Here is a 13,686-nt window from a genome sequence, read left to right on the forward strand (position 1 = left end):
TTTCACAATTCTGAACCCTACCGACAGGTTATATCATCCGCTCACAAAACATGATGCCTTGAAATCAAATAGCGACGTCCTTTGACCATGTAACTATGTTAATGTGCTGTGCCTCATGAGCGGGTGTAATGAAGAGGGGAATCAATCCATAAAACTAGGTAACAGTTCAGTAATTAATATCTTAAAACACCAAACCGGATGGCGTATATATTCTACTCTCATAGTACTACCACTATGTTCCCAGCAGTGTAGTGTAGCGGATGTGGTTAGGCATTGGCCTAGCAATCGACGGAATGTGCCATCGGCGATTATAATCCTGCATTGTTCAAATATTTTTGCATCGGTTTGATGTTTGAATACATAAACACTGTCATTTCACTTCATCAAATTTTTAATTTGTTTGTGTAATAATTTGTTTTACCACTTAAGATGGCCTTGAGAATAGTCTGAAACATGTATAGACCTTGTTCCATCCAACAGATGAGTTGATTTGTATTGATAAGGAGGATTTTATAAATATTTTTATTTGTAAAGGGTACATAAACACAGGCCTATGTTTGCCACATTCAAACACCAGAATGATGCTGTTATTCATCTTGTGCCCTGAACATACTCTGCTGGTTAGGGCCTGAATGTAATCTCTGCTGTCATTCAGCACGTTTTTCACAGAAGAATACGTCGACATGTTCCTCATTTATGGGGAAGCAAGACAAAACCCATGCGAGGCACGAGGACTCAAAAATTTGTGAATAAGTTCGGATTCAAGGATTTATGAATAATACTACAGAGAGAACTGAAAATGAGTAGTTTGAGATGTTCCAAACTGTATGGCCAAATGCTGATGGTAATAAAGTGGAGATGGACTTAAAATTACAGAAATTACAGAACACTGAGAAATCTTGGAGCAGAATTTCATAAATATTTTCTTCACTATTTCAACTGGGTTCATGATCTGTTTGTTAGGGATTCAAAACCTCTTTTGATTAATAGGGATCGAAAGTTTATGCATTTGCATATATTTTTCCCACCATTGTATGAATATGATGGTAAATTATTTATGCAAATCAATTTTATCTGAACGGAATATGAAGATTTTTATTGAGCATAAAAATGAATATTTTGTTTTTCTTAATAGATGCATCATATTTTGGATTTTATGCCCTAAAATGGCAAATTAAAAGGATATTATTATTTTACTATGCTTAAAATGTATGCCTTGGCATTTTCTACTAATGTGTAATATGTTTCGCGAGTGCAATGAATGCAATTGATAACAATGACGACTCATATAAGAGGGCTCATTCAGATAAGAAATGAGCTTTTAGCTGTGCAGTATGAAGGACTGGGAAATATGCTTCAGCATGAAACAGCAGGATAGCGAGCCGGGGAGCATGACTCACCAATGGTACCTGATACGCGAAGCTGGATGTCATGTGTCTATGATGCAATTCCAGTATTTCCCCACACACGCTTGGGAATTAGTGTTGCCAATCTTACTATTTTACACTAAACCAAGTGGTTTTGAGTTATTGTTTAGCTAGAGGAATATGAAAATTCACACTGCCTGAAGACCTTCAGCTACAAAAAATTTATTTATTATTGTACGTATATTTATCCATGGTTCAGCAGCAGCTTCTTCGTTACGGAAGTTGACAACATTGTTGGGAATCACAGTGTGAGGGATTCACATGAGAAATCAATCTTTCACAATAGTAATGCCGCAGCTTTGATAGCAACTGACTGGATATAGTTTAGCCCAGTCGTCTTAACAGTGCTGAGCATGTTACGTATGAGTTGTGGAATGTGACTAAGTGTTAAGTATGTGTATACATTGTTCTTTAATATTTGCATAGTGTACATCATGCCGAAAACTAAATTAAGTAGTGCAGTTAGGGTTAAAGGCTACCGAGACAAGTTTCCTTCTGAATTTATTTCTACAGATTCTAAAATAGTATATTACAAAGCATGTGAGAAGAAAGTAAGTAGTGAAAAACAGTATCAAGTATTGCAGCATATAAACATATCCAAAACTTAAGAAGTCAGTTGCTATGAAGCGCAGTACAAATTCTGCTATGTAAAAGTAGTAGACAAGGAGTAGACAAACAAAGTTTTTCTCAGACCTCACTCAGACCTCTCTCAGACCTTTCTAGCAGCAGATATTCCTCTCTTTAAGCTCAACAATCCAACACTCAAAGTTCCTTCACAAATACACCCATGAAAATATTCCAGATTAAAGCACTTTTCGCAAAACTTATTATCAGTTAGTGTTCAAGTGTTGATGAAACAACAGAGTCTGAAGATCGTTTTGTAATGAATATAGTAGTTGGAGCCCTTTGTAAAGAACAGCCAACTACCCCATATCTTCTTAATGTGGGACAGCTAGAGGTCACAAACAACAAAACAGTAACTCAGTTTGTCATTGATTCAATGAAATTGTTGTAGCCTGATGGTATTGAATACAACAATGTACTCGTCATGTTAACGGTCACAGCTAGTTGCATGATAATATCGGGGACAACATTAAAAGGTATTTTCCCTAATGAAATTCACTTAATATGTCTCGCACCTGGACTTCATTGCACAGCAGAGACCATTCATGCTATCCATTAGTTGACAATGTAGTGTCGTCTGTTAAGAAAATATTTGTAAAAGCTCCACCACAGATTCAGATATTCACATCAATAGCACCTGATGCTCCCTTATCACCATAACTTATTTTAATGCGCTGGAGATCATAGATGGAGGCTGCGCTCTATTATTCAGAATATTTACCGAAAATTAGAGAAGTTGTAAAATAATTATTTCCTAATAAAGCAGCATCTATTGAGCTGGCACAGCAAACATTGTCAAGCAAAGAATTAGAAAGTAACTTTGTGTTTATAATAGCTCATTTTGTTTGTATTTGTGAAACTATTACATCACTGGAAGCAGTTGGGATTCCTTTACATCAGTCATTTGCAAAATGTGACAAAACCATATCCACTTTAGAAACAGTTCCAGGGGTTGTAGAAGAAATAGTGAAATAGAAAGTAACAAATATTCTCTCCAAAACTCCTGGGTATAATGTACTGCTTGAAATTGTAGGCAAAGCACCCACAACATGAACAGAACAATGTAGTTGTTTAGCACTACAAAGCTTTGCTGAGGGACACCAGACAAAGCATTGACCGTGGAAGGCATCCGTCATTCCCTAGCTGTTAACAGCAATAGCAAAGAATTCACCGATGATGAGGCTAGCACTTCAAAATCCATGGAATAATGACCTAACTTATAGATCATTTATTGTATGGAAATAAGCTCAAATTAATTATGCATATTTTGTTGTATATTTAGGTACTTTCTAGGGCATAAATACATACGTGTTTATACTGCTTTTAGGGCATCAACTTCTGATCCCTCCTGATTAATACAGAAGAGAAATCCACAGATTTAAAAGCAAACAGGACACAAATCTAATCTTCTCAAAGTGCCTTTGGACACATCTGAGTTGTCAACTGCCATTTTTAATGATTTGAGTGAATGGGTTGTTCACATTGTCTGAAATTAAGACATCAAGAGAGTGACTCAAATACACTGATGAAGAAATGAGAATTGCCTTGCCAATAATTCTATCACAGATCCAGCCACCTACTGTATGTGTAGCTAAGCAGGCACAAATATTGCGCTGAATGTATGAGTAGACTTATTTAACATAATAGAAGAGTACATTTTCTTGTATATTCTACAGTAAATTAAAGTTCATAAATTGTTAAGAAATGCACAAGTCAATTTCTGTTAATAATAATAATAACAATAATAATAACTGTAACATGAACTCCCCACCACCACCATAGAGAATTCTTTAAACATGTTGCTTTAGCGTCATCTGGTGGCAATACGTTGGACTCGGTCAAGATAACATTGCTATTGGTTTAGTTCTTTAACCAACCTAAAGGTATTACTTTCCTGACAGGGGTTGCCACCTAGGAGCCTGTCTTGGAACATTTTAGGGAGAATTGTGAATGTTAGGAGTTGACATCCCTTACCTTTTTCCTTTCGAAAGTAGAGTATATGTTACTTATCTTGGCAGTTTGAAGTGGTAACGAGTGTGGACACAGTGTTTGATCCATACTTGAAGGTGTTGAGGGCTGGTTTCTTGTTTAAGGGGTGGAAACCCAAATTGTTATATAACTTAACCCTTATAATGTTCAGAGCATTAAGTTTATTAACTATTGTAAATATTTAACTGTTTATATTATTGTTACAGATTACTTCCTGTAATGTTTTCCTTATACTGTAAAAAAAAAAAAAAAAAAAAAAAAAGAGGGAAAAAAATGCAAAAAAGAACATTGGGAAAATATACTCTATTCCTACTGCCTTGAGGCATTTTTCTATATTCCCTTTGTCCAGTCCTATGGCTCAGCTGCTTCTTCCCCTGTGGACCACCGTAATAATCACAACAATAATAATACTCAGGGCTCAAAACTTTCCGTGTGCTAGGCCACCATGGCGACAGAAAATTAGAGTCTGGCGCCTAGCTTATTTTAATGTTAGTATTCCCAATTTTTATCAGGCAGTAGATTTGATTTGTATATGATTGGATGGATTAAAAACAAATTACATTAAATTTATCAAGTTCAAATTTTCAAATTTATTTACCTTGACAGTTTAGACCCCTTCTATTCCCAGATGTCAACCGGCGAGTTACTGAATAGCCATGTACTTTGACTGTCCACTTGTGTATTGTGATCTTCTGTTGTTATGAGCATATTTGCTGTGATTGTAGTGTTTGGCAGCAGACAGTAGCACAAAGAAGTTCTGTACTTTGATCTTTGTCCGAAGTGAAAGCGGGCCACTATATATGCATGGTGTATCAGAACCATACTGACAAAAAAATCAGGGATGCTCTTCACATTAAGAATGATGGTGCAATCAGATTAGCAGAGAAAATTTTTCTTTTCAAGAATATGAGGTTACTTTGCTATAACATATAAATCTCATTTTTGTCCCATATTGGCATCAAATCAATTAAGGTTAGGTTGAAGGAAGAATCCCACCTTCCAATACTTAAGAATTTGTTTTTTACTGCTAGACTATGTATTTATAAAACATATTCCAGCTTAAAATCTAGTTACTTTATTTTTAAAAATTACATGTTTCATTCCTAATGTGGAAAATCTTCAGCTAAAAATGGATACAACAATTGGCATGAAAGAAATAAAAACACTTATATAATAAATAATAAATTTGAAGTGAATTTGTTTCGAAAGAAATTGAAGTGTTGCGTTTTTTGTGCCACTCAGTGTATAAATTTACAATTATGAAGGGATTAACATTTTGATGTGTCGTATTGAGTCATGGATAATTTATTGTGTGACATAAGTTCAGAAAGGTTGTAGAACACTGACTTAGATGTGTGTGAACACTGAAGTGGACAAAGTTAATACAGATATCGTTAAAATTTGTAAACATTTTCATAATACCCAGGTAATTGAATGCAGCAGTTTTGAAAGACACTGTTACACAAAGCATGGCCTTTATCTAAACAATTCAGGTAAACAAAAGATAGCAAAATATTGTTCTAGATTTTATTATCTTAAGATATGTACTGTAAAAAAGGCAACTCCCTTGAGTTATAATACTGACCAGAAAAACTAGTAGAAGGAGCCAGATGTACTTCAAGCTGAGTCAGTCAACTAGAAAATGAAACTCAGGAAAGTAAGGAATTTCAAGTTACCCAAGTGCAACAGTCAAGTTTTAGGGAGGAACGGGGTCTGAGTATTCTCTTGGTAAACTGTCAGAGTGTAGTAAATAAACAATTAATATTCAGTACATTGATGGAATCTTATGAGACTGATGTGGTGATAGGAGTAGAATCGTGGTTGAGAGAAGGGGTGGGTAATAGAGAAGTATTTCCAGAAGGGTATACAGTCTATCATAGAGACCGTGGAGATAAAATGGGATGGGGGGTGTTTATTCTGGTGAAGGAAATTTATTGTTCACATGAATGGTTTACCGATGAATGGGATGAAATATTAGGGATAAAATAAGTTTGTGATAATATGAAGGAGGTGGGAATTATAGGAACATATAGGCCTGGAAGAGAGGAAAGAGACATGGAAATATTTGAGAAAATAATAGAATATGTCACCGGTGGTGAGTTGATAGAGTCGGTGGAATCGTTTAATTCTTGACTTGTCATGAAACCGTCATTGAAAGAAACTAAGGAACTGACATTTTGTTTTTTTTGTTGCTGTAAATTCATGTAAATGTATGTGTGTTTTAATTTTTGTGAAATTTATGGATTTAAAAAAATGTCAGGACTTACAGGAAAGACTGTGAACTGTTGATATTTAATAATCATTATGAGTGTTGGAAGACATTGATATTGGAGATCTCCAGTAATATGTTTGCTGTAACCCATTTTTTGTATCACCCTGTAGTTGCCACGTGGAGACTTCGATCATGAAAACGCCGAGTTTCGCAATCAAAACCTCTAGAATTTATTTCCCACATTACCATATATGGTGCTGTAATGCCATTGGCGAAAATAACATTAATTTGTATTGGTGAAACTTCAGGTCGAATCATAGGTAGCTTCCCTGATTGGCTGTTTGAGTATTTCCCAATTTCCGGCCTTTTGGCTCCTCAGCAGGAGCAAGGCTCTGTTCAGCGCCTTTGGTTTTCGTACGTCTTAACGATCGGACGCACCTTGTAAGGTGGTCCGCTCAGCGGCTCCAGCCATCTCGGGGTAAGTATGTTTTCTTTTCTCAAATGTTAAATGAATATGTAAATTCATTTGTGCGGAGTTTACCTTTGACCCTGGTTTTCACCGTTTGGTTTTGTAATGCCTTAGTTCGTCAGCTAGGCATAGCCTTTGTTTTGAAGGCAATTCCTTTTATTAACCTTTTGTGTAAATGTAAATTTTAATTTTTCCATTTGGGTTGCCTCCAGTAATTCCACGTCAATTTAGTGTACACCTGTTGAGCTATGCGTTCCTCACTGATGTGTATTAGGAGAGGACTGCACCTCTAAAGGCCTCTGCGCTAAATTTAAATTTACATTGTTTTCTTTCCTTGTAAACACTTTTGTATTTGCCTTGTAAGATGGTTGTAATTATGTCATATTCCCTGTTAAATTTTCCTTGTAAATTTCATAGTCAAAGTTATGCTCACCTTCTTAAATATAATTGTAATATTGTGTTATTTAATGCCCTGAAGAACCACCGATAGGAACCTTGTGGTTCATTTTAACCTTTTCTTAATTGATAATGTTATCCTGTTAATTGGTGTTCTTTATACCTTGTTTAAATTCTAAATGTTGAGAAAATTAGACTAAAGGGTAATGCTCTCACGTTTCTTTCCCTACAACGTCACGTAAGATCTCGTCCTCTGTAGGGTTTCCCGGCCTGCTTCCCAAATATCCTTTCTCTAGTTGTCATGTTGATAACCCTGCGTAGCTGCGTGTATGTTGTTGAAATATAAGATGTTTTTTCCTGGTGAATCATAGGCTGATGTTCGTTCAGGTTAGTTAATTTTGGTTTATTAAATCATTACTTGTTTTATATGTACCTTGTATTATGTGTTCTCATCTGTAAAAGGGGTGGGGGCGCTTACATCTGGTAGCAGAGCGTGGTTGTAGAAGAAAGAGATGTGAAAGCAATAACCCTTGTCTAACCTAAAAAAATAATCTGTATCATCTCCTAACATAATTTCTTGTTAACATGTCTCGTGTGGTCCCTGTTCCGTTCCATTTGAGGAAGGAGGAATTAGTTTACGAACTTCATATTCATAAATGGAATTTGACAGGAAGGGTTAGGGATGACGTGAGCTTGTTAAAGCAATCGCTTAACGTAACCATAGCCATACCAATTCTATCAACAGACGAAGTGTGTGCATCTTTGACCCTTGTTAAAGATAAATTTACCAAGATAAATTTACCAAATTCAAAGCTATTCTTTTGTCCTTTTGTTCCTCTAAACCGTCTAATGCTCAGTTAACACGTGTGAAAGCCCACGTCCAGCATTATGTGGACAGGATTCGCGACCTGTTAACTCTTAATTTATCTATAAATGAGCGACAGAAATGTGAGCTGTTGTTATCAAAATTTTTTGGAATTTTCGATAAAACTATAGGCTTGCTAGAAGGCAATGGGTAGTCTAGCTCCAGTTCTGTAGTTGATGTGTCTACTCCATCTGAAACTTGTAACAGTGACACTATCTCTGTATCTACTGCTTCACAATTTAGTAATATGGTAACTTGTGATGATATTCCTCTCCAATCTTCTCCTGTTATATTTACAAGTGCATCTCTGCCCAGGAATAATACCAGTGATGGTTCTTTTACACAAGTTGGTATGTCTACCGTTCCTATGGGAACTGTTAATTCTACTGTGTCTTTATCTCAACCTTCGGTTATGACCCAAGTTGTTTCTCTTCCTATTGTGCAAAGATATCCGCATGTCCAAGAGTCACCTGTAGCAAATGCTTCGGCGGTGTCACAAATGTGCGAAAATGTTTCGTAGATGTGAATATCTGTGCCGGTTTCGATGCAATCTAGCTGCAGTCCTAACCTCACTTTTAGTACACCCACCCTTTTCCAGGGGTGTTCAAATCAAGATTTCTATACAACTGTGATGCCTTCTCAAACCAATCCAGTCCTGTTCAGGTACCTACTACGCCTGATGTTTCTTAATGTTTGCTAATTTACCCCACCCGTTAACTGCTCTATTTAAGGGCATATCTAAGTTCACCGCTAATTCAATAGAAGAGATCATTACATTTCTATGTTTCTTGGTTGAATTTAAAGATCAATGTAAAGTATATACTTTAAGTAGTGACAATTTCTTCCAAGTCTTATATCCACATGTATCTGGAGCTCTTTCTGAATACATCATAAGAGCTATTTCTGAAAAGTGGACAATTCACCAATTTCACGCGCATGTGTTTGAGTTCTTTATTCCTTTCTGTGCATTGTCTTCCCTGGTGCAAAAACATTATTTTTGTGCGCAGCATTTGATTGAAACATTGTCTGAATATATTCAGGACATTAAGTTCAATGCCAGGATTTTTATGCTCAACTATTGTAAGTCTCAAATGGTTGCTAGCATTGTTGAGGGTCTTGCACCAAATTATCGGTTGTATCTTGCTCTGTCACCACGACCCGCTACGTTCGCTAAGTTGGAAGCTATCACCATTTCTGCCGAAGGCATTAGGTATGCCGACCAGCTACACATTGCGTTAGCTCCCTCCTCCTATGAGTATATCTTCTCAGGTCACTAGTGCCGTTTCTTCTCCTTCCAAGCCACGTAATTCGCGTGCATGCTACAATTGTGGCTCCACTGATCATTTCCAGTGGAACTGTCCTAAGATTGGGGCCTTAGGCAATTCAAAACCGTCCGTGGGTGGTCAACTTCAAAATTTCCAAAGGAGTTGGGCAATTTAAATCCTAATGTGAGTACAGTTTCTTCCTCCACTAATTCTTGCAGATACTGTGGGTCAAATAGACATTTTTCTACACAGTGTCCTCGCAATTCTTCCGGTTCTGGTAATGGCTATGCCAGATAACTAACCGCTAATTCTTGTGCAAACCTTATAGTGTACCTTCATGTTTCATCCGTTATCGCTGTCAGCTAGATGATGACATACACAATCCTGTAGTTGATGATAAACCCATATGTGACCCAAGTGTCAATTTCCAACAATCTTGTGGTATTTCTGCTATTCATCCGTGTAAATCACCTTGCATATGCCTAGAAGTGAACAATGAACATGTTTATCTTTAGTTGATTCTGGAAGTAGTCTGAGCAAAAATTGGTATAACTCTGTAAAATCTGTTCGTAAGTTCCCTTCTTTAAAACCTGTGTCTTTAACCTACCATACGACTAACTCTAATTCATTGAATGTGATTGGAAGTCTGAATGTCAAAATTAGTGTCCTTTCATTCTGGGTGCAAATTTTTTTGCCAAAACAGGTATGATTTTGGATCTTCAGTACGAGTTCCAGTTTAAATTTTCTGTTAGTCTTTAAATTGTGTAGTCGTTCTCCTATTCTTCCTTATCATGTCAGTGCTGTCCCTGAGGACACGAGTGAACTCAAAGCATTCGACTTTAGTCATTTACCTCAGGATCAAGCCAACCAACTTAGAAATCTTTGTGATAAATTTCCTGATGTGTTTACCGATAAGTTAAGGGTAACCAATGTTTTGGAATATAAAATTGAAGTAACTGATAATGCACCTGTTCGTTCTCCTCCGTATCGGTTGTCGCCTCCCAAGATGAAAGCCCTTAAGGCTATCATCGACCAAATGCTTGCTGATGGTGTAATACATCTCTCTAAATCTGCATACTCTTCTCCCATATATTTGGTCCCTAAACCACAGGTGGTTTTTAGCCTGTAATTGACTATAGAATGCTTCAATCTGTTCCTCTTCCTGACTTACACTCTTGTTTCTCTTGGTTTGCTAATGCCAAAATTTTTACCAGTTTTGATTTGAATCAGGCATATTATCAGATACCTCTTGCTGAGGAATCCAAGCATCTCACGGCTTTTGCCACTGACTGGAACCTCTATGAATTTGAGCGCGTACCATTTGGACTGGCGACGGGAGCCGCAGTCCTCACTTGGCTGCTGGATAATGTGTTGGCAGACATTAAATTCAAATTTGTTTACAATTACTTGGATGATTTGGTTATATTTAGTGAAACTTTTGAAGAACACCTCATTCATCTCAATGAAGTCCTTGAAAGACTCCATAAAGGTCGATTCACACATCTCCGGGACGTGACGGCGCTCTCCGTTTCCGTATCCGTCCTTTCCGACATGAATATTTCACGTCTGTTCTCACACTTCAGTTCCGTGCAGTTCCGTGCAGTTATAAGTCGGCAATCAAGTGTTCCATGATGAGTTTTCTTAGTGATGATGAACTGTTAATGATAGCTATAATCTTGGATGAAGAGGAGAAAGAGAGGAAGAAACAGTGGGTTCATCCTATATGGAAACGCAGGGATAAGGAAGGAGAGTTTTCTACTCTATATAAGTGCTTGAAGGACGACGAAGTAAAATTTCACGGATATTTCAGAATGAGCAGAAACACATTCAGTGAGCTGTTTAAGAAGGTAGAGCCTTTAATTACACGAAAGGACACGTTTTGGAGACATGCAATTACACCGATGGAAAGACTGGCTGTATGCCTGCGGTAAGTAGACTTAAGTAATATTAAAATAAAATGAAAATGAAGTAGGTACATTCGTGTTCATGACAACAGTTTTATAGTAACATGAATGTACAAAAATACAATATTTTGTAAAACATCATACCGTGAACTTTACGAGGAAGAATTTAAGAAATATGTATTTAAAAAAGCAGGAAAAAATAATTGAAATCATTAGTGTTTTTGGATGTTGAAATAACTGTCATGTTACCGAATTGATTTTTCACCAAACTTCTGCCAATAAAGTTGTAGGTTATCTTCATTGTTGTTGATTGCTGAACACGATGCAGAACTGAGGGGATCTGTAGTCGCATTTTCTGGTAGTGCCTCTAAGGGTTGAAATGCCCTCTCACCAGATGCTGTTGTCGAGCTGGCACTTTGCTCTGTCAGCATCATCATTTCATATTTATGTGCGGTTACGAAAATTTCTGATTTAGCTAACCTCAAATAGTATGGAGACAGTGACTTCAACACAGGCGAAATTCCAAATAAAAAGGCATCAGCGGGGTGTTGTAGATGTTCATTGGCCCGGTTAGATATAGCTGAGCCCTGCGCAGAATTTTTTTCGATGATGTATTTCATCAGTATCGACGATGCTGTTGGTTCATCCTGTAGCTTCCTTTTCTTACAATACCTTCGAGGGGTTGAAAACGTCGAGGAGTCAGTTTTATCACTGATGTTTCCTGTAGATATACCCTTGTTGTTTACATCGTGAGGTACAGGCTGCTGCTTGGATTGCAGTTGTTCTGCTGTATTTGAAGTATCATGTTCTTCCTCGTCTTCACTTTCAAAATCGTCATCTGCGGACAGATTGATGTTTCCCTTAGTTTCTCTTTCACTGAAGTATTTATCCAAGAAACGTAATTGATCCGCAAATCTGTAGCGTTTTACAGTTTTTGCTGCCTCCCCACTTTTAGTTCTCAGTTTTTTCAGCCACTTCTTATAATTATCCCTTAGATTGTTCCACCTTGCTTTGCACCTTTCACCTGGAAAAATAAATAAATTATTTAGGCCTTTACACTTTTGAAATTAGGTACGAATTTAATTAATAATTAAGTATATAATCGTTGTAGCAGAGACGTGTTGGTGTTTACTCATAATGATAAGTTTATGATGAATTCATAAAATTAGGTATTTTTGTATTTGTTTCAGATTCCTGGCAACTGGAGATTCATTTAAAACAATATCTTACAGCTATCGTCTTGGGCATTCCACTGTACACAAGATTGTGAAAGAAACTTGCGAAGCTATAATAAGAGCACTGATACATGAAGTAATGCCTCATCCAACAGAAGAAATGTGGAAAGCCACAGTGAAAGACTTCCAAGAACGCTGGAATTTTCCGAACTGTTTGGGATCAGTTGATGGTAAACACGTCGTCATTCAGGCTCCGCCGAACAGTGGCTCCCAGTATTTCAATTATAAGAAAACATTTTCAGTTATTTTATTAGCACTTGTAGATGCCAACTATAACTCCATTGCTGTCGACATTGGATCGTACGGTAAGAACAGCGATGGAGGTGTCTGGGCTCATTCGAATATTGGGAAAGCTTTTGAACAAGGTGCCTTATCAGTTCCTGGATATACACAACTGCCAGGTTCCTCCGTTGAAGTACCACATGTAATAGTGGGTGACGAGCATTCCCTTTAAAGTCATATATTATGAGACCGTGTCCAGGCCAACAATTGGACAGAACAAAGCGAATATTCAACTATTGACTCAGCCGTGCTCGGAGGGTAGTTGAAAACGCTTTCGGTATTCTAACCCAGAAATTTCGAATTTACAACAGACGAATTCAATCAAAGCCGGAAAGCGTTGATAACATAATACTAGCGACTTGTGTGCTACACAATTTCATTAGAAAGTATGACGACAGTGTTTTCACGCTTATAAATGAAACAAGTGATTCCACAAACCAAGAGTTTGTCAATCCACAGCCCCAAAACTTACCCCTCGTGGTGGGAATTCGACCAGAGAGGCTTTCTGCATAAGGGATAAGTTAAAAGATTATTTCTGCTCAAAAGCTGGTTCAGTACCATGGCAAGAACACATATGAAAGATATCGATAACGTCACTTAGTGAGTGGCTGAAGACCTTCTCGATATTCTGAGAATGTCAATTTTAATATCATAATTAGTATATTATGATTGTTATATTATTTTATATAGGCCTACTGTATATGATTATACTCGTATAATTGTTACAACAATTGTTTATAATGTTATGTTTATAGCTATATTAAATTTGGATTGATATTCACATTGTCGCAGGTACATAGGCGTCGACTTGTTAAACATTTAGAAGGTGGGGGGGAGGTTGTGCAATAAAGTGAGGTATTAGTAAATTATTTACTACAACTACTAGAGAAGAAGGTATTAAAGATATTAGTACACTGCATTTGCTTTTAATTACTTGAAAAATTAAATAAATGAAATTGTTGATTAATTTTTAATGTCCCAGACTTTGTAGGTTGGGGGCAGAAAGTGCCTTGTCGCG

The 13,686-nt window shown here is 37.0% G+C and overlaps 1 pseudogene; it reads left to right on the plus strand.

Annotated features, from left to right (window-relative positions):
- Positions 1 to 13,181, plus strand: part of LOC136866839 (uncharacterized) — a 53,025-nt pseudogene extending 39,844 nt beyond the window's left edge.
- The last annotated feature ends 505 nt before the right edge of the window (positions 13,182 to 13,686 follow it).

The sequence above is a fragment of the Anabrus simplex genome, chromosome 3 (genome assembly GCF_040414725.1).
Source record: "Anabrus simplex isolate iqAnaSimp1 chromosome 3, ASM4041472v1, whole genome shotgun sequence".
In the NCBI taxonomy this organism is placed as follows: domain Eukaryota; kingdom Metazoa; phylum Arthropoda; class Insecta; order Orthoptera; family Tettigoniidae; genus Anabrus; species Anabrus simplex.